Raw genomic sequence first — 22,929 nt, forward strand, 5'->3', positions numbered from 1 at the left:
GACTGGAGTTGGAATAGTAAATTAAACTATTCACTATCCAGCGCCCCCAACGCGAGTCGTTGTAATGACTTGCTTTGTAAAACCTGCATTGTAAAGGCATGCATGGAAAAAGCATGCGTTGTAACGACATACATCCGCCCGATTTACAAATTGGAATTTGAATTAGTACTTCTCCTGTACTACAAAATGCAATTTACAGACCTACAGTACTGGACTTCTATCTATACACGCATAGACATATACGTTTTTGTAGTAAATGTGGGAGGGACAATTGGGAGTGCCCAGAAAATAGGGCCTATTTTAGATATATAACTTTTAACAAAGTTTACAAAATTTTGCGTAAAAATAAATGCTAGTGAAGGTAAGTAATTTTCTTTTTAAGATAATGTTAAAAGATAATACTTATGATTTAATTATTATATTGAAATAATTGTATTAATATACACTAAATGTGAAGATTTAATGTGTTGTAAAATGCTATTTTATTTTTTCAGGTTCATCAGTATTTCAAATGTGTTTACATATATTTTAAACATGAAAATATTTTATTTATTTATTGAGTTAATTTGAATAACCTTGCCTATAATTTCCCATAGAGTGATCGCCGTCTCTATGGTGTTGTTCTTTGCCGGTGTGGTGGACAGGTCCTCCAATTAGTCAAAATATAAAGTACTATTGTGAATTTACTTGTTATAACTTTGCTCTCATAATACAATTATAGGTGGTTTCACTGCCTCATTTGAAGGAGTGTAGACATGTAAGTCTACACCTACATATACATCTCCAACTCCAAATGGTGACTACCAAAAATGTAACAAATTAAACTTAGGTGTAGTAGTTAATATGCACATGAGTAAATATGCACATAAGTTAATATTTACCTGTGTGAATCAGACCCATAATATTTTCAGGATTGGGCACTTACCACTCTGCACCCAGGAACCTCTAATTGTTTTATGTAATGTCCATCGAACAAGTAGAGTTCAAGGGTGATATCTGGGTAGCACTGCCTGTAGACATGAGGTCACAAACAAATCATCCAACCTTCAGGAAAATGCTGAAAATTGTAACTGGTCAGAGAGACATATGAATGCAAGTCCTGATATACAGGTGTGACAATAGCCATATGTTTTAAGGAGTAATACAAAATAGAGAAAGTTACACTGTAGAAAAGTTTTAAAAAGTTACTTCAATAGACTCTAACCACCCTTCACATCACTAAGTCTTGCTGCCCTCTCTTGAACACCAACCCTATTGCAGTTAATTCCACTAGTCTTTGCTGATGTTCACCTTACAGGCATCACAAGATACTAAGTGCAAATAGGACATTGGAGTCCAACCTTATCTTTCATCACATTATCCAGCTGTATGAACGGTACACTTAATGGCTACAGAGTGACATGTTGACACAAGAAGAAATACCCAAATATATGAATGCATAAAAAATAAATATTGCATTAGCAGTTAGTATTATGTGAAATGGCAAATCAGTAAAACCTTTCAATTGTTATATTAAAAGTAATACAGTATTTCAGATATTTGAGATCGCCACAGTGTTTGTAAAGTAACTCTTGTATTGACAGATCATCTGTTCACTGTGGAATGCCATATTTTTCTTTGGGCCGGGTTGGCATGTGTCACAAATTGAACTGCTATGCAAGGAAAATTAGAACTGTTTACCGGAGATGGTTCTGCTCCAGAAGTAATATTTTTCTTTATTAACTTAGAAAATCGCAGGCTTCTCTCCTCAGCATTTTCATAGAACATTTCATGAGAAAACTGACCCTTGTACATTCATTGTTGGTTGCCTGCACGGCTGTCTCAGAGATTAAGTTTCAGAAGTCGTTGGAGTGCTTGTCCTGGGAAGAAAGATGAAATCATATTTGAAAACATTTTATTACCAAGTTTTGACCTTTGCTTTCTTCCTGGCCCTTCTGCGACTTCAGCCTGGCTTATACATGGATACATGGGCTACATTATCTGGCATTTCTTATTTCTCTAAAGGTTTACAGGTAGACCTGAAGAATAAAGCTGCCTGAAAAGGGAAGCCTGTTTCAACAAGCTTTAGAAAAGCCAATAGGTCGCACTTTTAAATGAGAACGCTGACATGTGGACGTTACCAATGTTTATTTGCATTGGCGCTCTACACTTCTTTTTAATTTTAGGTTTAGTGTTCCAACATGACCGTCAGCCATGTCAGAATGATGAAGTACAAAAAGCCAAAATGGCCACCGGGACTTCTCAGTGAGTTGGTGGATGGACCTGTGTAGTTGCATAGGTTAGTGAATTGAAGTATGGGTGGATAAATGAATGCTTAGTTGTGGGTTAATACTTGAAAAGGGATGGTTATAGGCTTAGTGAAGTTGGATTATAGATGCATAAAGATGTTGGTTAGAAGTGAGTAGATGCAAGCGTAAGAGAAGAGATAATAGGAGTAAGTAGGTAAATTGGAGTAAGTATGAATAAGTGCAAGTTAGATTAGTGATCAGTATGAGTAAATAAAAGAACAATGTAGTAAGTACAAGAGTAAGTGTAAGTAGGAGATGGTAGGCATACATAAATGTATCTAGGAGTAACAGTAGGCATGTACCAGAGTTAGTGGAAGTAAGATTATTATTATTAATATTATTATTAAATTTCAAAGGCGGACAGCTACCCGGAGGTTTCCCGGCGCCAGCGGATCCACGCAAGAAGAAAGAGAAACGTTATTAGTTAAATAACCATGTTTTTAGGTCTTTGCGGAATTTTTAGTAAATAGTTTCATGCCGGAGTTGTAAGGGGAGTGCTTTTTTACAGTGAAGTAGCTAAGCAAGCAAAAGACCAACTGCCCATATGTGTTCATTTGATCCTTGGGACTTGAAACTTTGCCTGAGTAGAGGATCAAAGAAAAGATGAAGGGAGGTAAGGGTGTACCAAGGCACTGAGATACTGTGGCGTGGCACCCGTTTTAATCTTATGCATATAGCATAAGGCTTTAAATTTAGTGCGGTTCACCATCCTAAGCCAATGAAGGTCACAGAGAGAACCTGAGATAGAGATAGGTAACTGGCAAAGTAGTCTGGCCGCAGAATACTGGGCTATTTGCAGCTTTCAAACCACCTTCTTATTGGCTCCTAAATACAGGACGTTGCCATAGTTCAATCTGGACACAATCAAGGCCTGGATGACTGTTCTTTGCATAGAGTTAGGCCACATCCGGAGTATGTTTTTGAGCCATCTAAGCATGGTGAAACAGGTTGAGGCGACTTTAACCGCTTGCTGTCTTATGGATAGTTGGTCATCTATGATTATGCCAAGATTACGGACTGATTGTGACGGTTGGGGGAGGTCACCCATTTGAGGCGGCCAATATTAGGGACCCCAGAGATCTTTATTTCTTCCGAGGATTAGAACTTCAGTTTTCCTCCGTTAAATTATAACCTGTTGGTGTACATCCAGCTAGCTATCTTTTGCAGCCCTGCCTGGGGAGAGGATACATTACAAGCCTCCTTGGTGGACAGGGAGAAGATTAGCTGGGTATCATCCGCATATGAAAATATGGTTAGCTCAGCCTCTTCAGTTATAGTGGCTAGGGGGCTAACATAGATATTGAACAGTAATGGGCTCAGGATAGATCCCAGTGGCACTCCATATGGGGAGGCATGGGCCTTTGAGCTTGCGGACGGAGAAAAAACCTGAAAAGTCCTGCCAGACATAAGGCTCAACAGCCACTTGAGTGCTGAACCGACAATGCCCCGAGAATGTAAGACTTGTAGCAGGGCAGTGTGTGACACAGTATTGAAAGTGGCACTGAAGTCAAGCAGTATGAGTGCCACGGTTTCTCCCATGTCAAGATGCTGGCGAAGAGTTTCTGTGACTCCCAAGAGCGTGGATTCAGTAGAGAAGCCAGCTCTGAATCCTGATTGTGATGTGTGTAGGATTTTTTGGGAATCCACAAACTGCGTCAGCTGCAAGATTGATATGTTTTTCTAAGATTTTAGAAAAAACTAGGAGTAAAACTGGGAGTAATGAAATCCGGCGGAAGTTGGATGGGTCTGCCGGATCAACATTCACTTTTTTAGCAAGGAGGGAACCATGGAATGTTTCCAAGACACTGGTACTATCGCTTCGCGTAGCGATGCATTAAGCAGTTCCATAATACCATTGAGTAGTGGTAATTCTAATTTTTGAAGAATGGGAATAGGGAGAGGGTCCTTGGGAGATCCAGATTTAAGACTAGTGAGGATGTGGCTGAAGGATGGAGTATCTAGAGGCAACCAGTTTTCAAGCGTCATGCCAAGTCCTGCAATAGTAGCCTGCGTCATTGAGAGAGTAGTACAGCCTGATTTAGAAACATTGATCTTTACTTGCAACTCTACATTAGTTGGTGTGGTATTTGACACTTCATTTATGGCTGCTTTATTTGATTAGGGGTAACTGTGGGTGAGGAGATTGATGTTATAGTTTTATTGCACTAACTTCAATAGACCTAAGATATGTATGAAATTTACAGTAGTTGAAATATGCTTTTTTTCCCAGTGTTTTATATAGCGCAAACTTGACTTGAAGGTAGCAGAGCGCTTCACATGAGCACCAGTGCATTACAGAAGGACACATTCATTTTCATTATGGATGTGGAGATTAAGTGATTTGCCCAGAATGACGGGATATAGAGCATCCCTGCCAAGACTTGAACCTGGTTCCCCTGCTTTGAGGGTGACCGCTCTAGCCATCAGGCTACATCCTCTACCCTAATGCTTGAATGATTGTGGATGCATGTTGTGTGAGATATATTGATTATCACTTTTAATCTGTAAATTATAATTATCTGGGTATTTCTCCTTTTTAATCTACATCACTATTGCACTAAGGTCTATCAAATGAAACTAATACAAGTTATATAAACTTAACTTAAGTTGTGAAACTTATATATTTTTACCAATATGGAAGCAGCTCTGTGGTCAAGACTCAAAAAGTCATAACACTGCAACTTATTGCTTTGGAGTTTAATGCATCAAATCAAACCATACCTATGGCTTCCCAATTAATGGTAAAATATTATTTAATGCATGATTACCTAAAATCATTTACAAATACAGTGCGTGTTACGTCATGGAAGATATATCTGATTGTTAAAAGGTCTCAAATTTACGAAAACATGAGTGACCCATCAAATTTTAAGAAGATCTGAAGATGCAGCAGAAAAGCTAAGGGGCGTCAACAAGCAAGACTGAAAGGCATTGGTTCATGGACATGCAATAGGGTGTCGTACAGGCTTCCCAATTATACCACTGAGAAAATAAATAATTATTGCTAGGAAAGCTCTGAGATAATATTTTCAAGAGCAACCTATTATAGTTTTTAATATGCACTGGAAGATAACAGTTGGTGTTTCTGGCCTGTTTAATGAGGATGTGCAAATTAGGATGATCTGCTTCACTATCACAGTCAGCAGCCTTGGAGAGCTACACACTAACTATTACAGGGAAAGGAAAAGATGTACAGAGTTGGCTCAGATGGCCAGCACATCCCCAGTGTACCAACCCAAAGGTACCCCGTTTATTAAAACCCTGAATAAGGAAGTGCTGCTATCCTACAACTTAGAGTTTGAAAAGCTACTGGGTAAAATGCAGATCATGAAGGTTCCACATTGGAGCATGGAGGGACCCAGTACAAGGCAGATCCCACAGGAAGGCAGTAGATGCTCTCATAGTTGAACTGATTGCCCAAAGACTTCCTGCTGCTTTTGTCAGCAAGGTTTTGACAGCCTCTGTCCCTGGACTGTCCTTTTTGTTTTCTATGTATTACGACATGGCTCGCTGATACAGAACAAGTTCACATACAGGGGCCACAAGGAAAAATTGCCCAGTATATTCCTAAATAATATTAATAAAATGATTTGGAAATACTTTCCAAAAATGTTAACAGCCATCAAATATTCATATAGGAACGGGTGACTAAACTAAGGGGCTAAGGGAAGCTTAGCTGCTTGGATCGGTACTTAAAGGTGACTTTCATTGAAAAGGATGAAGCATTCCTCTGCTGTTGGCGAAAATGGCATAAACACCACAAATGGACACCACACCTGTTTAGAAAAATATAGTATCTTTATCTAAACCAAACAAGACCTAAATGCCAAAAAATCCAACATACATGTCTTAAGAATAAACTTTTAGAACAGTTACTTCAAAAATAGCACTCGTAAAAACAAATAGTTCCACCTGGCGCTAATGCAACTTTGTGACGGGCAGAAATCCAAAGTGCTGCGCTGACCGCAAGGTGGGCGGGCAAGCCACGGAGTCAAATGGACCCCTAAATAACAGTACCTTTGAAACAAAGTCAGCAGATGATGCACAGTGTCATGGAGGTGAAGCGTCGGTGCTGAGGCGAGGCCGAATGCCTGTTGCCACAGGGGAGGTGAGGTGTTGAGTCTGTGAGGGGTCGAGGAGTCAAGTCCATGACAGGGAAGTTTGGTGGTGTTGGCGGTGAGGTGTCAGTTCTGGTGAGGTGATGCGACATCAAAGTTTGCGAATTCACCCTCATCAGTTATCAGCTCCTTGATAACGGGATTATGGTGCTGGCGAGTACAGCATTGGTTCGAGGCTGGCATCGGGAAGGCCAATAACTGCAGGTATCGGCAGGCATCGAAGGGCATCGGAGCTGCGGTTCAGGTGGGGAAGTGTGTCATACACTTCACAACCGGGGCGCCTGGCTTCGGTGCAGGTTACGGCATCAGTTGTTTTTCTTGCTTTGCAACACCAACCACACAATTCTCTGGGCCCAAGAACCTGAATTGGTGCCCTTTTGAATGCAGGAGTCAACAGAGAGGTGCAAGTGCTGGTCAGTGGGTTGCAAGTGAAGTCTGTGTGACCCTGAGACTTTATAACAGGAGGCAAGCCCACACAGGCCCTTGGAGATTCTTTTTCAAGCAGGTTTACAGCAAAGTTCCAGTCTTTGTCTTCTCCTTGACAGAAGCAGCAAATGCAGTCCAACCCTGGAAAGAACACACAGCAAAGGGGCAGTACTCCTTCTTACAGCTCTCCAGCTCTTCTCCTTGGCAGTGGTTCCTCTTGAGTCCAGAAGTGAAATAGTTCTCTGGGGTTTAAGGTCCAGTACTCATACCCCCTTTTCTCTTTGTTCTCTTTGTGGCAAGGGTCTATGAGCCCAGTCAGAACCACTTTGGTCCTCTCTGGTGCAGCATGACCACAGGAGGTGGGGACAGCATGTGCAATCAAGACACAGCCTATTCAGGTACAAGTAACACTCCTCCCACCACTCTAAATGCAGCCAAGGTATACTCAGCCCAGCTATGAGTCACCCAGGAAAGGCAGGACACACCTCAACCCCCCCTTGTGGCTATCTACAGTGAAGGCACATCCCCAGCTCCTATCACTCCAAAACCAGACAGTCAACCAGAGAGTCAGTACACAGAAGGGTGAAATAAGAAATTGCCTTCTGTCTAAAACTAGCATTTTCCAACACACAATTTAAAAACCATTTCCCTAAAAAGATGTGTTACTAAATTCTGAGTACAGAGAACCTAAACTCAATTTCTCTATCTTATCCCAATGAAATGTTATACTTGTAAGGTGTTATAAAGCAGCTCCCATTTTAGCCTATGGGAGAGATAGCCATGCAATAGTAAAAAACGAATTTGGCAGTATTTCATTATCAGGACGTGTGAAAAACACCAACATATGTTCTACCTTTTACATACACTACACCCTGCCAATGGGGGTGCCTTGAGGCACCTTATCTGTAAAAAAAGGGAAGGTTAAGGCCTGACAAGTGGATGCACTTGCCAGGTCAACATGGCAGTTTAAAACTGCATGCGCAGATGCTACAGGGGTAGGTCTGAGATAGATTTACTGGGCTACTCATGTGGTTGGCCCAGGCAGTGCTGCAGTGATGCAGGCTCACTAGTAGCATTTGATTTACAGGCCCTGACACACTCAGTACACTTTACTTGGGGCTTACCGGTAAATCAGATATGCAAATTAGGGATGACCAATCATATTTACAATTTACACAGGGAGCTCTGAACCTTGACAGCAGTGGCAAAGTGCCCAAAGCATCTAAGTCTACTATATATATATATACACAAGGGAAGCCCATAGATCGGAAGGGATCAAGGGTACTTGAGTAATTCTAGAGACAACAGCCCCTTAACAAAAAATTAAATACATTTGTTCTGGATACATAAATCAGTTCCATAAACAGATTCAATGATCAGAGTTTTCAATTTTATTACCACAATTCGATCAGAAATTTGAATTACCCCGGCCAGGATAATTATAAAAACCAAAGATCAATAGAACAAACAAACAATGAACTGAAACAAGCAATGAGCAAAAAAACAATAATGCACAGAAAACCAGGTGTTAAAACGTGACAATAAAAGACATATAGACATATACAGGCGATCATTACTATTTGTTTTTTTCAGTTCATTGTTTGTTTTCCCTCTTGATCTTTGTTTTTTTTAATTATTCCGGCTGGGGTAATTCAAATTTTTGTTGGAATTGTGGTAATAAAATTGAAAACTTTGAGCATTGAATCTGTTCATGGAACTAATTTTTGTATCCAGAGCAACTGTATTTCATTTTTTGTCAAAGCATCTAAGGCAGCAAAAAACGAAATCCATCACAAAGCCAAAAAATGCAGCAGGTAGAAGCAAAAGGCAGAGAAAACCAGGCCAAGGATGCCAAGTCTAATATGATGGCGTAGTCAACCCAAATCAGATTTACATCAAGAACAGCAAACATGTGTTTTAAGTGTGTGAATAAATGTTAACAGATTTACTATCAATTTATGGTACTACATGGAGTCATAAAATATAATAATTGGACCAACAATCACCAATACAGGAAGATAGAAATCCATATCGATATGTTTGGATAAGATACAACAAATATCTCATAGAGTGTAAATATTGTCATCAATCTGATATAATTATAAGTCAAAGAAGCAAAGCCAAGTGAATAATTGTGGTATAGTTGTAGTATAGTTGTAATGAAACATAATGACCAGTGATGCAGTGGTCCCTGATGCTCAGCTGCCAATAGAAGGTAAGTAACAAATAATCTATTGTTCCAATAAAAAAAGTGGAATGACAAATATGATGGAAGATATTCACCAGGATATTTATCAAGTACCATAAAGCCATAACTTGCAACCAGGCACCGAAATGTGTGGTGATGGAAAAGTTTGAGTGAGTTACTTATATTATAGAGAGATGAGAGAATTGAGATGTAATTAGGTTGAAATGCGTGTAGGGGCAGTGCTATATTTAAAGCAATGATAGACCAAATGTAGAGTGATTTAAATATGTGAAAAGTATATAAATTTAATTACTGGTCTAGTGCTTTAAGGTAGACAGGCGGAAGTGAAATTATGACGTGAGAAATAGTTGTAAAATATATAAGCAAGGTTTTTATAGTCGGAATGGAAGGAAAACCTCTGTTTGCGGAAGGTAATTGAGGCTGTACCATCAGTTGTCATTTAGGGTAGAGGTATTTTATAAGGATGAAGAGAAGTATCGTTTTTGGTGTATGATGAGCAGAAGGCAAAAGGTATTAACTGAGATTGAGAAAGATTTAACAAATTTATTGTAAAAAAATGCATATCAATGGAAAGGTCATACTCATCTAATAACCATGGGGACCTTTGTAGGGTCAAATTTGTCAACATAGAATTGGATGGGTGAGGTTGATAAGGACTGAGTGATTAATTATCAAAAGTTGAGTCTATTGTTTACATGATAATTCATCCTATAAATGTATATATTGCCTGAATAAATTGAGGAACTACAGACCAGGTCTATACATATGTGGTTCAGTTGTTTATAGGTGTTTGTTATCCAACCAAAGTAGAGTGTGGTCATAGCTAATAAAATTACATTTATTCAGAAAAATGTTTTAAAAAGTAAACATCCATCTAATATTCCTGTAGGACTTGGCCACGAAATGGCAAAACTAGATATTAATTGAATGTAGGAGATACAGTTTGATAATGATCAGTTAAGTGCCTGAAAAATAATATTATACCCTGTTATATAAATAATAAGTTCTTGAACACCTTAAGGTGTCAATGATAGACAAGTAGGCCTATCATTATTTTCTAGTGGACTTAAAACACAATGGCAAATTTAATCAGTTGTTTTGCATGTGTGATGTATCATCTAAGTCTTCATATTTATAAGTGTATGTGATCTAGTGTCAGTTTTCAAAATGTGCTACTCTATGGGCAAAATCTTAAATATGCAATTACTTTGAGTACTGTATGGTGTGATCAGAGATTCTTGTTTCTCAGTGCAATGTTCAATGTTTTTTGCAAAGAAGTGTGGTCCTTTGTACCATATAATTTTATGTTAGGCTTCATTCAGTAACCTCGAAAAAGAGTACTAGAGTAAGTAGGTAAATTAGATGTTCTTGGGAGCTAGTACTACCTGATGTGGCCACTATTAAATGAATATAAAGTCTAAGAAAAAAGAAAAGAACAAAGAGCAAAGCGGATCAAATCAGATCGATATACAGATATAATGAAATTACCATATCGATGACTGTCTTCTTGTATTGGTTCCTCTTGGTCCAATTCTTGTATTGTATCAGTGATGCAATACTACAAATAGGTTGTTAATCTGTTAAAATCTATTCACCGCCTTGAAAACGTCCCATAGACTAAATGCATCATAGCTGTTCTAGATGCAAATCCAAAGTAGGCTAACTAAGCCACTCTCAATAAAAGGAAAACATGACAACTTTACAAACACTTTTGAACATTTGTTTATTCTCACAGAAATCTTGTGTGCTTCTCTTGTCACCTACATGAATTTAAATTACTCATCTCTGAGTCACTTCTGTTGGTAGCAGGATGTTTAAATCACCAATGACACTATGCAGACAAAGGCAATTCATTGGCTTAATAATCTCTGCCACTATAGCATTTCTTTATGGATGTGTGGCCCAGATCCAATTGCTACCATTGTAATATGTGCTGAAAAGGGATGTATAATGTTACAACATGATCATTTTGATCGCCGTACAGCACATCGCTGTTTTACAACGCAAATCGTTACAACGACTTGCGCTGTAGGGCGCTGGACTTAGGAATAGTATGATTTACTATTCCAACTCAAGCCTACGTACAGTAGGGAAGATGTTGGAACAGTAAATCACATTATTCCTTAGTCTAGAGCGCCCTCCAGTGCAAGTCGTGGTAACGACTTTCGATGTAAAAGCAGTGATGTAAATGTACCGCGATGTTCTGACCACGTTGTTAAGGTCGTTTCCCGCTGAAAAGATGAGTCTTCAAATGTTTCCTTAAAAGTAGTAGGTCAAAATTCAGTCTAATGTGATTCAAGCTCATGATCCACTCTCTGTGAGGTTAGCAAGAAAAGGATTGATTTAGCAACTTACTTTTCTGTTTTGCTTAGTAGTTTAGTTTTGCCACATGGTTTTTCTTTGACCCCCTGTGGAGTAGAAGTTTTCCTTTAAAATAGGTTGGTGAACTGTAGTGAAGCACTTAGGAGAGTGGTAGTCCTCGAAGGGATACTGTGGTGGTAAACTACAGGTTTTCTGGTGTTTCTGGGCTTGTACTCACTGGGTTGTCAAAATCTGCGCCCAATAATTACAGGCTTAGAGACACTGTACCTGGAACCATCATTGGAGCAGTAGGGGCTGTAGGCAGCTGCTGTGCCTGGCCCCCACCGATCAGCCTCCTTGAGCATGGGGAGTGCAGAAAAAGCTCCCACTAGCTGAAGAAGAAAGAACATTCACCCCCACTAGGTAAAAGAAAAAGCCCCACAGCATTTACCACCTGCACCAATCAGGTGGAAAATGCTTGTGGATTTGAGACAGTGTTTTCCCCAGTAGGGAGAAAACATGTAGAATTGGACCATGTATTATCGGGTTTCCATGTTGTTCTCCAGTCTCTGGAAAACAATTCATGTCCTCGTTAATTCACAGGCCTGAATTATTAACTTAGGGCTTATTATCTCCCCACAGAATTAAGCAGGATTTCGGAATAAGGCATATTGTGTGCCAAGTAAGCCACTATAAATTTAATTCCAGCCTCCAGTTGAGTTTTTTTAGGAGAGGATTCATGTTATCTAACTTCTTGGGGCCTGTAAGTAGTGAGGTAGCTGCATTCAATATGACTTTGAAAGGAGTAACCGATGATTTGGCATGTCCAAAGAGAAACAGTGTGACACTGCAGAGATAAGTGAGCGCTAAAGCTCTCACTGTAGCCCTGAAGTCCAAGAAAGACATGAAGGGTTTCTGTTTCCTCAGATCTATCTTCCACTGCGGACCTCTCCCCAGCAGAGGTGAGAACTGTCAGAGTTCATGCCTGTGCTGGAGTGAGAGTATTTTCTTCTATCGTCAGAGGCACTCCCTCTGTGGTGGGCACTTATAGAGAAGTGTGGCTCACTGGTTAGAAGCGGCAGACCCTGAAGCAGAGGTCAGACCTGGGACCAAGGTTCAATTCCCAACGCGGCAGGGTCTTGGGCTCAATGTCCGCGGACTCGATAATTCTCAGCTCGGCGCCTACTCTAATCATGAGTCACACTCTGCAACTCTGGGCAATAGCTTGCTTAACCGCATGCGTGCGGGCGGAATTCCGCCCGTACGCTGAGTTTTTTAAAAACGCATGTTACGTGACGAGCTGGGCTCGTCATGAGCGTGCGAGGAGGCTACCTCATGACGAGCCCAGCTCGTCATCAGCGTCGAAGGGGTTAATCTCCACAACGGCCCCAACAGCGCTGGGAGGCCTGGCTTCACCTTGGGGGTGCCCAGGAGGGGGCATCTCTCAGGGAAAGCCAGGAAGGGTTCCACAGCGGTATACAGCGCCAGGATGCCCCGAGATGGGGCGGCAGTGCGCTTTACAAGTATACACACATTTACATTTATTTATTTACATTATAATCGAGGGTGCGCTATGATGTGGACTGAGACAGTGTGCCTGATCAGTAATATTGCTGATCAAATTACTCTACCATCTCTCTCTTGCTTGGTATAAGTGGGTACCACTTCCCGAGGTTCATGAACCATAACTGCATGACAGCATGCTTGGATAGTTTTAGCAATAGCTGTGCGCTTTACATGTTTATTATTTTTCTTTCCTAATGTTTTCATAGCACATGTTTTTGTGGTACAAAGCAGTGATGTTCTGGGGGTAGAATTTTCATTCTATGCATTTGCACTACGAAATTGCACTACATAGAAAAAGCATGTGCAAAAATGCTGGCATGTTTTTTCATTGGAATTCAAGTGTGTGCCGGAAAATTAGATCATGTGAAATGTAAGAACTGTTTCTTAACAGAGAGAGAAAGTTTACTGAATCATTTCGCAATAATTCAATTCACATTTTAATGTGACTATAGTGCTATGACCTTTGGCTGGTGAAAGTGTTTTAGTTATCAGTGATGAGGAAAACATCTTGGAAGTGAAAAGGTCACTTGCAGGTTTGATGAGAAGCCCCCTGCAGTGTTTCAAATTGATGCAGGTTTTACAGTGAATAATCTACATTAATATCACTCTACATTTGCAAATGCAAAAACTGTATTATATCAATTCATATTTTTCAGTTATCTGAAACATGCTTTACTACTACCATCACAGGAGCTAAATAATGATCAAATGTCCTTCACACCAGTCACTGAGGATCATGGAGCTCAGTTTATCTGCAACCAGTTTTCAGATGCCTACCAAGATCTTTCTTGTATATTAGAACATTGAAATAGCACTGCATGTTCCTCAGTTCTCTCCTGAGGCATTATTTACCAACCAATGTTCTGAGTCACTGCAATATGCCACATGACTACCACACTACACTAAGAATGCAAGTTATGCTTGCCCCAGTCATGGGAATCTGGATATATCAGTAAGATGTTAATAAATCCGCATCTAGTGTAAAAACACTTGTTAAAGGTTTTGTGCAGGTAAAGTAATTAATGTTTTTTTTTTGTGCAACAGCAAATGCTTCCACCTTTTTCACAGTTCCTTTATTACCTGGTGCTGAATAAACTTTCTTCAGGTAAAAACTAAATATTGTTTTCACTAGATCTTCTGGTTGGATATACCCTTTTAAATCCAATTAGGCACATGTTCCCTCTTAGCAAGCAATGCCTCTAGATCTCTGATGCATAAAGAAGTTATTCTTCACCTGTATTAAGATACACTTAATTTTCACAGTCACATTTGTAGTCAGTAGCAAAATGCTGAAATCATAAACAGTTTTGAATGGTTTCCTGAATAATGGTAAGTGATATCTCTATTTCTAACTCTGTTTTGTCATCAGTTTTAACGTGTAACATGTTTATTTCAAATTGTCACGTTTTGCAATTACATCTGTATATGCAGGGTTCCATGGATGGATAGTAGCATCTTATATTTAATACAAGTTTAATATATTTCTAAGTCTTAACAATCTTGACAATATCAGCTGATGCATTGATCCCTAACTCGTTTATCTTTGAGAGGTATATCTGCATTCAACCCAATAGGATATTTCAGAATTTTTTTGTTTAAGGTATTTTAGTTAGACCAGGCCTAGGTCAGAGAGAGTACACAGGGCTTTATGTTTTAACACATTAGATGCTGATCTATCATGATGTGCAGTACAGGGTAGACTGTGGATGGTCCCTGGTGAGGGGGGTGTTACAGGTGCCAGAAGATATTGTGTTTGCGTGGAGGGGGCACAGGCAGTTATACATCACTAGTTCCTGCATCGGATAGCACATGTTACCCAACGATGGATTTCCACAGAGTTGCCAAGCAAACTCCTGTCCACATAAAACATTTCATTAGACATCAAAATAAATGTTAGTTCAAGATAAATATCAGGTTTACTACCCACCAACCACCATAAGGTTTTTCCTGTTTAAAAATTAAGCTTGCCAAGTAATACTGATAATCTGTCCTGAGCAAATTTACACTCTGAGATGATAGATGCCCACTATCATCAGAAGTAAAACTTCTTAATGGAGGAGGCACCCCAAAATAATTCTTCAAATGCAGGTTCTTTGAATAACAAACCTCAAATGTATTATTCATATACATAAACTGTATGGATAATATATGTCTATCACCATGTTTTCATCAGAATATAATACATTCAATTTGTTCAGTGCATAATTTATTCACAGCCCAATCCAATACACAAACATCGATTATAGATAAACATTGCATCAGAATTATTCCAATCACATATCGAACCAACAACTTGTTCCTCATTAGGTATAATTCACAGGTGAAAATAACCAGTTGTAGAGACTTCAACTCTGTTGAGCCGCCAGAAACATAAAACAGAAAGAATGCCAGTCAATTCATCTTTTTTGCGAACCCTATCACTTCACTGGGGCTTAAATAAAAATAAAGATACCAAAAGAATGTTTATTACCAGACGAAATCCTTATGTAACAGGAAGGTATTACATTTTGGTCATACACTATCCAGTAGAACGTAGATAAGCAGGTGAACATACTACAATCCAAATTAGGCGAAACATAACAAAGTTCAACACATGTATAATCAAATCATAAATACATATCACAAAGAAAAACCTTCAATTCTTACTAGTGCAAATTAAATACATACATTTCCAGTACAGTCAATACCCTATAAACAGGTTTAATCATTGCTCCCCTATATCAAAATCTAAAGTGGATCATTATACACATTCAGATGAATCCTTCCTGTTTTACTAAATTGAAAAATGAACTCACCTAATTACCACAATTATGTACTTTCTATCAATATGTTGATTATAATTTGAAAGCATTTCCTTATGGCAGATCATAATTAAGAACAAGACACCAATGTCTTCATTTTCTTCGAAGTTATACATATAATAAATTATGAGTCGACAAAAAGTCAAATGGGTGATCCCTTCACTCATTATATTAATTGCAATATAGATAATCCTGGTAAGTATATGCCCCTAGAAGGATATCACCAATTTCAAAAGCAGTATAACAATGTATCTCTTCCTTTTAATTTCCCACAGTGAAGCAACTGAAGTCCAACTAAAGAGAAAATATTTGAAATCAAAACACACCAGAAGTACGATAATAATTAAAGTATTTAAAAAACAACATTTGTGCCACCCATTGTCCATTGCTACCAGAAGAAAAGAAACAGCCTAATTAAAACCCACTGAAAACATTCAATAAAAGCATGCCTGTTTCCTTCATACAGCTATCCATACCTTTCCACGTAGCAAACTGTCAGGCATAGTATTCCTAAACAGCTTCAATTATTTCAATAAAACCATTATGAGGACTTCACATCACTGTCAATGAAAAAAGAAATCCAGTCAAACATAAACAACACATCAGTCTCCTCAAACCAGTCCTTCATACTTGAAACTCATGGTCTCACACTCTCAGGGGTATATTCACAAGAACGTGTGCTAAACATCACCAAAAAATGCTAACGCACCTTTACACATCACAGCCTATCACGCGAAAATAACCCTATGTTAATGTGGAATTCACAACAAGGCGGTAGCATGCGATAGTCTGCCGAAATCATGGCCAATGTCCATGAAGCAACCACCTTGACAGATAAAAACACAAACCACAACACCAAAAAAGTGTGAAGAGCTCATTCGCAATGAGGAATGCAGGGATAAGCACTGCAGGCCCGCGACACACACGACAGGCGGGAATAAGCACAACAAAAGCCTGAAAAAATGAGACAATCCAAACAGAAAACAACAGCCAAGCACAATGGAGGCAACCCAAGCCAGTATACAACCCCACAAGTGCCATTGGCAACAGAACATTGTATATGGCAGGCCATCTTGGAAAAGGTGAATGCAACCTGAAAGCGGAGGAGGACAATGGAAGAAAAACAGAACATTCGGAATGATGCGAAACGCACAAACAATCAGAAACACGCTGTTAGAAATGGGATTTCTGGTTGGCTAAGGCTTGCGCCAAAGCCAGGCAGAAACCACCACTCTAGCCAGGGCAAGGGAGTTACACGCTAAAGATAACCCCGCTCACCCCCTTGGTAGCTTAGCACGAGCAGTCAGGCTTATCCCAGAGGCAATGTGAAAAGCGTTTGCGCAACACACACACTCAGCAGCAACACACTAGGCACACCACAAAAGAAACACCACACAAGGTTATATAACAAATTAGCCTTTGTATTATCATAAACACATTAGAAACATAATCACACATTTACACTGTGCCAACTGGCACTGGCAATATTCACAGGGGATTATATACAGGACCAGGCCAATCGGGCACGGTCAGAACCATCAGAATAGGTAAGTAAGTATATACCACAACCAGTAATTACTGATACCATAATGACCTCAGCATTATCACATAAGACCTAAACCCACCCTAGGCCCAAACCTCATCAGCATAAAGCCATTACGCAATGGGCCTCACCAGCATAAATTTGTGTGAATATAATACCCAGGCAAATCTCAAGTGTACACTAGCACATGAACAGTGGCATTTGCCAAGCAAATATGAAACAAATAAAGCTCAAAAAACGTTTTTGCACATTTAGTACATTTTAATTACTATTCTAAAAACATAATTCAATGATAAAATAATATACATACATGATAAAGTATTTCAGCATTATAGCATATGCATAAGTTTAAACATTTATCAAATACATTTATGATACAATAAAAGGATGGTTTCCTGTCTACGCGTTTCGACACAGGTGTGTCTTCCTCAGGACTGTACCATCGTTTTTCTAGTGGTACCAACTGGTAGTACCGGAATTTGAACCGTTATACGGGTGGATTCAGCTGATCAAGATTCCCAGAAATGGATGCGGAGTATTAGATACAGAATTAAAACCGGCAGTATGGTGGTCACTATTCAAAAGATAGGTAGCGGCCACACGGATGTTTGCGTCCTTTACTGTAATATTGTCTTGTTAAATACACCAGTTGCCAACATTTCCCGGCGATTTCCTGCCTGTTTAAATGACAAATTACGTAAACCGGCTGCAAGCGGTTCCCGGCGTCTTTATTTCCTGATCTGCACCCTCTCTCAGAGTCGACTAACATAGCCTGGCTTTCAGAGTCGAATAACGTGACCTGGCTGTAAGCAGTTCCCAGCGTCTTTATTTCGTGAGTTGAAGTGCAGAACGCGGACCGGTGGCATGGAGATCCCGGCGGTATCTGATTTTTCGGCAAGAGAGCATCATAAACACAGCATAAACACATTATGCACTAACCCCATAAGCATAAACACATTACGCAAACAGGTACTACCCCAAAACATCATAGCATGACATTAGGCAATAGCACATTAGGCCAAAACCTCATTAGCATAAACACCTTACCCATTAGGTATCACCAGCATAAATCACATTACACAATAGGCCTCACTAGCCCAGATAAAGTGCACACAACACCTTACCAACTGACCCCAGGCCAAATGGCCTCTAACAGGGGGCCCCAATGACCTCTGTCCTCAATGTCAGGGTTTCTCCAGGGCTATCTATCCTCTTAGCCCTCTGGCTGCTAATGCAGCAAGCAGAAAGTGCCCACAGGTACTGGCCTAAACGTTGCAGTTGCCTACTAAGTGCTGGTCAGCTGGGAAACAGAACGTGGGCCTGGGTACTCACTGTGCCCTCTTGAACAGATCTGCACAATGTTGCAGCTGCACTCTATCACACAGGGCAGCTGGGGGAAGTGCCTTGGCACTACGTGCTCTGGGAACCCTCACTTGGTTCCTACAATTCAGACCAAAATAGAGCACATAACTGACACAATTAGTTGCAATTGCCAATGGTAAGCCCACATCACTCCTAATGTTCAAAATAAATGTTTCTGATCAAAATGTATTGGCTAAAGCGATAGTAGTGCCAGCCAGTCAAAACTAAAACAGCAAAAAGAAAATTAAGAAAAATATCACTCTGCTCCATTCTGTCCTAAAAATAATCGCAAAGTTGAGTCTCGAACCCTGTTTGTTGCCACTGGAAATCCTTACAGTCCTTCTGGATACAAAAATCAGTTCCAATAACAGATTCATTGAATCTGTTTATGGAACTGATTTATGCATCCAGAACGACTGTAATTCATTTAGAATTACTCAAGTACCCTTAGTCCCTTACAATCTTTGGGTTTCCCTCGTGTACATACACTGGAAACCCTTATGGCAAAGCCTCACGAGAAAATGAAAATCTGCATCATAGTCTTGCACAATCCCAACAAAGCCTAAATACTGGCAACACTGGAGTGTACAGAAAAGAAAATGCCAAATGGTGGTTACATGAAATTTCACAACTAAGGGTATGAGTCAGAGTCCTATGCTAATCCAGAGTAAGGCACACACCAAGTTTGCTCTGAATATGTTATTAAAAATACTGTGAAATTGAAGCGATTTTTTTACAGCACAAATTTTACCCGGTAGAATGTTACAGTTTTTATGGTTAAACTCCATGTCATCCCTGGTTTTGCGGTAACTGCAAACACAACAGTGATGGACAGAATGTGGATCAATGTCACACATTCACCCCAGTCCAAAGATCTGGGCCCAAATCCATCGTTTTTCCACTCCACACCACCCTGGGTTAGACAATGGCGATATGCAAATCAGCGCTGACCCTGTGCCCCATGGGAACAGTCCAGTCCGAACTACAAAAGCCATGTCCTTCCCAGAACGGAAACAAGCATCCGAGGACCGGCCCGGTTTCGAGGTAACACCTCTCATCAGCCCGGCTAGCTTGATTCCAGTGGTGTGGAGTGCCTGGGACTCACGTCTGAGCATCCCCAGTACACTTAGAGCGGTAACTGCAAACACAACAGTGATGGACAGAATGTGGATCAATGTCACACATTCACCCCAGTCCAAAGATCTGGGCCCAAATCCATCGTTTTTCCACTCCACACCACCCTGGGTTAGACAATGGCGATATGCAAATCAGCGCTGACCCTGTGCCCCATGGGAACAGTCCAGTCCGAACTACAAAAGCCATGTCCTTCCCAGAACGGAAACAAGCATCCGAGGACCGGCCCGGTTTCGAGGTAACACCTCTCATCAGCCCGGCTAGCTTGATTCCAGTGGTGTGGAGTGCCTGGGACTCACGTCTGAGCATCCCCAGTACACTTAGAGCGGTAACTGCAAACACAACAGTGATGGACAGGATGTGGATCAATGTCACACATTCACCCCAGTCCAAAGATCTGGGCCCAAATCCATCGTTTTTCCACTCCACACCACCCTGGGTTAGACAATGGCGATATGCAAATCAGCGCTGACCCTGTGCCCCATGGGAACAGTCCAGTCCGAACTACAAAAGCCATGTCCTTCCCAGAACGGAAACAAGCATCCGAGGACCGGCCCGGTTTCGAGGTAACACCTCTCATCAGCCCGGCTAGCTTGATTCCAGTGGTGTGGAGTGCCTGGGACTCACGTCTGAGCATCCCCAGTACACTTAGAGCGGTAACTGCAAACACAACAGTGATGGACAGAATGTGGATCAATGTCACACATTCACCCCAGTCCAAAGATCTGGGCCCAAATCTAACGTTTTTCCACTCCACACCACCCTGGGTTAGACAATGGCGATATGCAAATCAGCGCTGACCCTGTGCCCCATGGGAACAGTCCAGTCCGAACTACAAAAGCCATGTCCTTCCCAGAACGGAAACAAGCATCCGAGGACCGGCCCGGTTTCGAGGTAACACCTCTCATCAGCCGGGCTAGCTTGATTCCAGTGGTGTGGAGTGCCTGGGACTCACGTCTGAGCATCCCCAGTACACTTAGAGCGGTAACTGCAAACACAACAGTGATGGACAGAATGTGGATCAATGTCACACATTCACCCCAGTCCAAAGATCTGGGCCCAAATCCATCGTTTTTCCACTCCACACCACCCTGGGTTAGACAATGGCGATATGCAAATCAGCGCTGACCCTGTGCCCCATGGGAACAGTCCAGTCCGAACTACAAAAGCCATGTCCTTCCCAGAACGGAAACAAGCATCCGAGGACCGGCCCGGTTTCGAGGTAACACCTCTCATCAGCCCGGCTAGCTTGATTCCAGTGGTGTGGAGTGCCTGGGACTCACGTCTGAGCATCCCCAGTACACTTAGAGCGGTAACTGCAAACGCAACAGTGATGGACAGAATGTGGATCAATGTCACACATTCACCCCAGTCCAAAGATCTGGGCCCAAATCCATCGTTTTTCCACTCCACACCACCCTGGGTTAGACAATGGCGATATGCAAATCAGCGCTGACCCTGTGCCCCATGGGAACAGTCCAGTCCGAACTACAAAAGCCATGTCCTTCCCAGAACGGAAACAAGCATCCGAGGACCGGCCCGGTTTCGAGGTAACACCTCTCATCAGCCCGGCTAGCTTGATTCCAGTGGTGTGGAGTGCCTGGGACTCACGTCTGAGCATCCCCAGTACACTTAGAGCGGTAACTGCAAACACAACAGTGATGGACAGAATGTGGATCAATGTCACACATTCACCCCAGTCCAAAGATCTGGGCCCAAATCCATCGTTTTTCCACCCCACACCACCCTGGGTTAGACAATGGCGATATGCAAATCAGCGCTGACCCTGTGCCCCATGGGAACAGTCCAGTCCGAACTACAAAAGCCATGTCCTTCCCAGAACGGAAACAAGCATCCGAGGACCGGCCCGGTTTCGAGGTAACACCTCTCATCAGCCCGGCTAGCTTGATTCCAGTGGTGTGGAGTGCCTGGGACTCACGTCTGAGCATCCCCAGTACACTTAGAGCGGTAACTGCAAACACAACAGTGATGGACAGAATGTGGATCAATGTCACACATTCACCCCAGTCCAAAGATCTGGGCCCAAATCCATCGTTTTTCCACTCCACACCACCCTGGGTTAGACAATGGCGATATGCAAATCAGCGCTGACCCTGTGCCCCATGGGAACAGTCCAGTCCGAACTACAAAAGCCATGTCCTTCCCAGAACGGAAACAAGCATCCGAGGACCGGCCCGGTTTCGAGGTAACACCTCTCATCAGCCCGGCTAGCTTGATTCCAGTGGTGTGGAGTGCCTGGGACTCACGTCTGAGCATCCCCAGTACACTTAGAGCGGTAACTGCAAACACAACAGTGATGGACAGAATGTGGATCAATGTCACACATTCACCCCAGTCCAAAGATCTGGGCCCAAATCCATCGTTTTTCCACTCCACACCACCCTGGGTTAGACAATGGCGATATGCAAATCAGCGCTGACCCTGTGCCCCATGGGAACAGTCCAGTCCGAACTACAAAAGCCATGTCCTTCCCAGAACGGAAACAAGCATCCGAGGACCGGCCCGGTTTCAAGGTAACACCTCTCATCAGCCCGGCTAGCTTGATTCCAGTGGTGTGGAGTGCCTGGGACTCACGTCTGAGCATCCCCAGTACACTTAGAGCGGTAACTGCAAACACAACAGTGAAGGACAGAATGTGGATCAATGTCACACATTCACCCCAGTCCAAAGATCTGGGCCCAAATCCATCGTTTTTCCACTCCACACCACCCTGGGTTAGACAATGGCGATATGCAAATCAGCGCTGACCCTGTGCCCCATGGGAACAGTCCAGTCCGAACTACAAAAGCCATGTCCTTCCCAGAACGGAAACAAGCCTCCGAGGACCGGCCCGGTTTCGAGGTAACACCTCTCATCAGCCCGGCTAGCTTGATTCCAGTGGTGTGGAGTGCCTGGGACTCACGTCTGAGCATCCCCAGTACACTTAGAGCGGTAACTGCAAACACAACAGTGATGGACAGAATGTGGATCAATGTCACACATTCACCCCAGTCCAAAGATCTGGGCCCAAATCCATCGTTTTTCCACTCCACACCACCCTGGGTTAGACAATGGCGATATGCAAATCAGCGCTGACCCTGTGCCCCATGGGAACAGTCCAGTCCGAACTACAAAAGCCATGTCCTTCCCAGAACGGAAACAAGCATCCGAGGACCGGCCC

At 41.8% G+C, this 22,929-nt stretch overlaps 1 protein-coding gene across 2 annotated transcripts in view; it reads left to right on the forward strand.

Annotated features, from left to right (window-relative positions):
- Positions 1–22,929, forward strand: part of LOC144753450 (heparan sulfate glucosamine 3-O-sulfotransferase 1-like) — a 726,783-nt gene that overhangs the window by 605,939 nt on the left and 97,915 nt on the right. The window lies entirely within an intron of this gene.

The sequence above is a fragment of the Lissotriton helveticus genome, chromosome 5_1 (genome assembly GCF_964261635.1).
Source record: "Lissotriton helveticus chromosome 5_1, aLisHel1.1, whole genome shotgun sequence".
Taxonomy (NCBI): domain Eukaryota; kingdom Metazoa; phylum Chordata; class Amphibia; order Caudata; family Salamandridae; genus Lissotriton; species Lissotriton helveticus.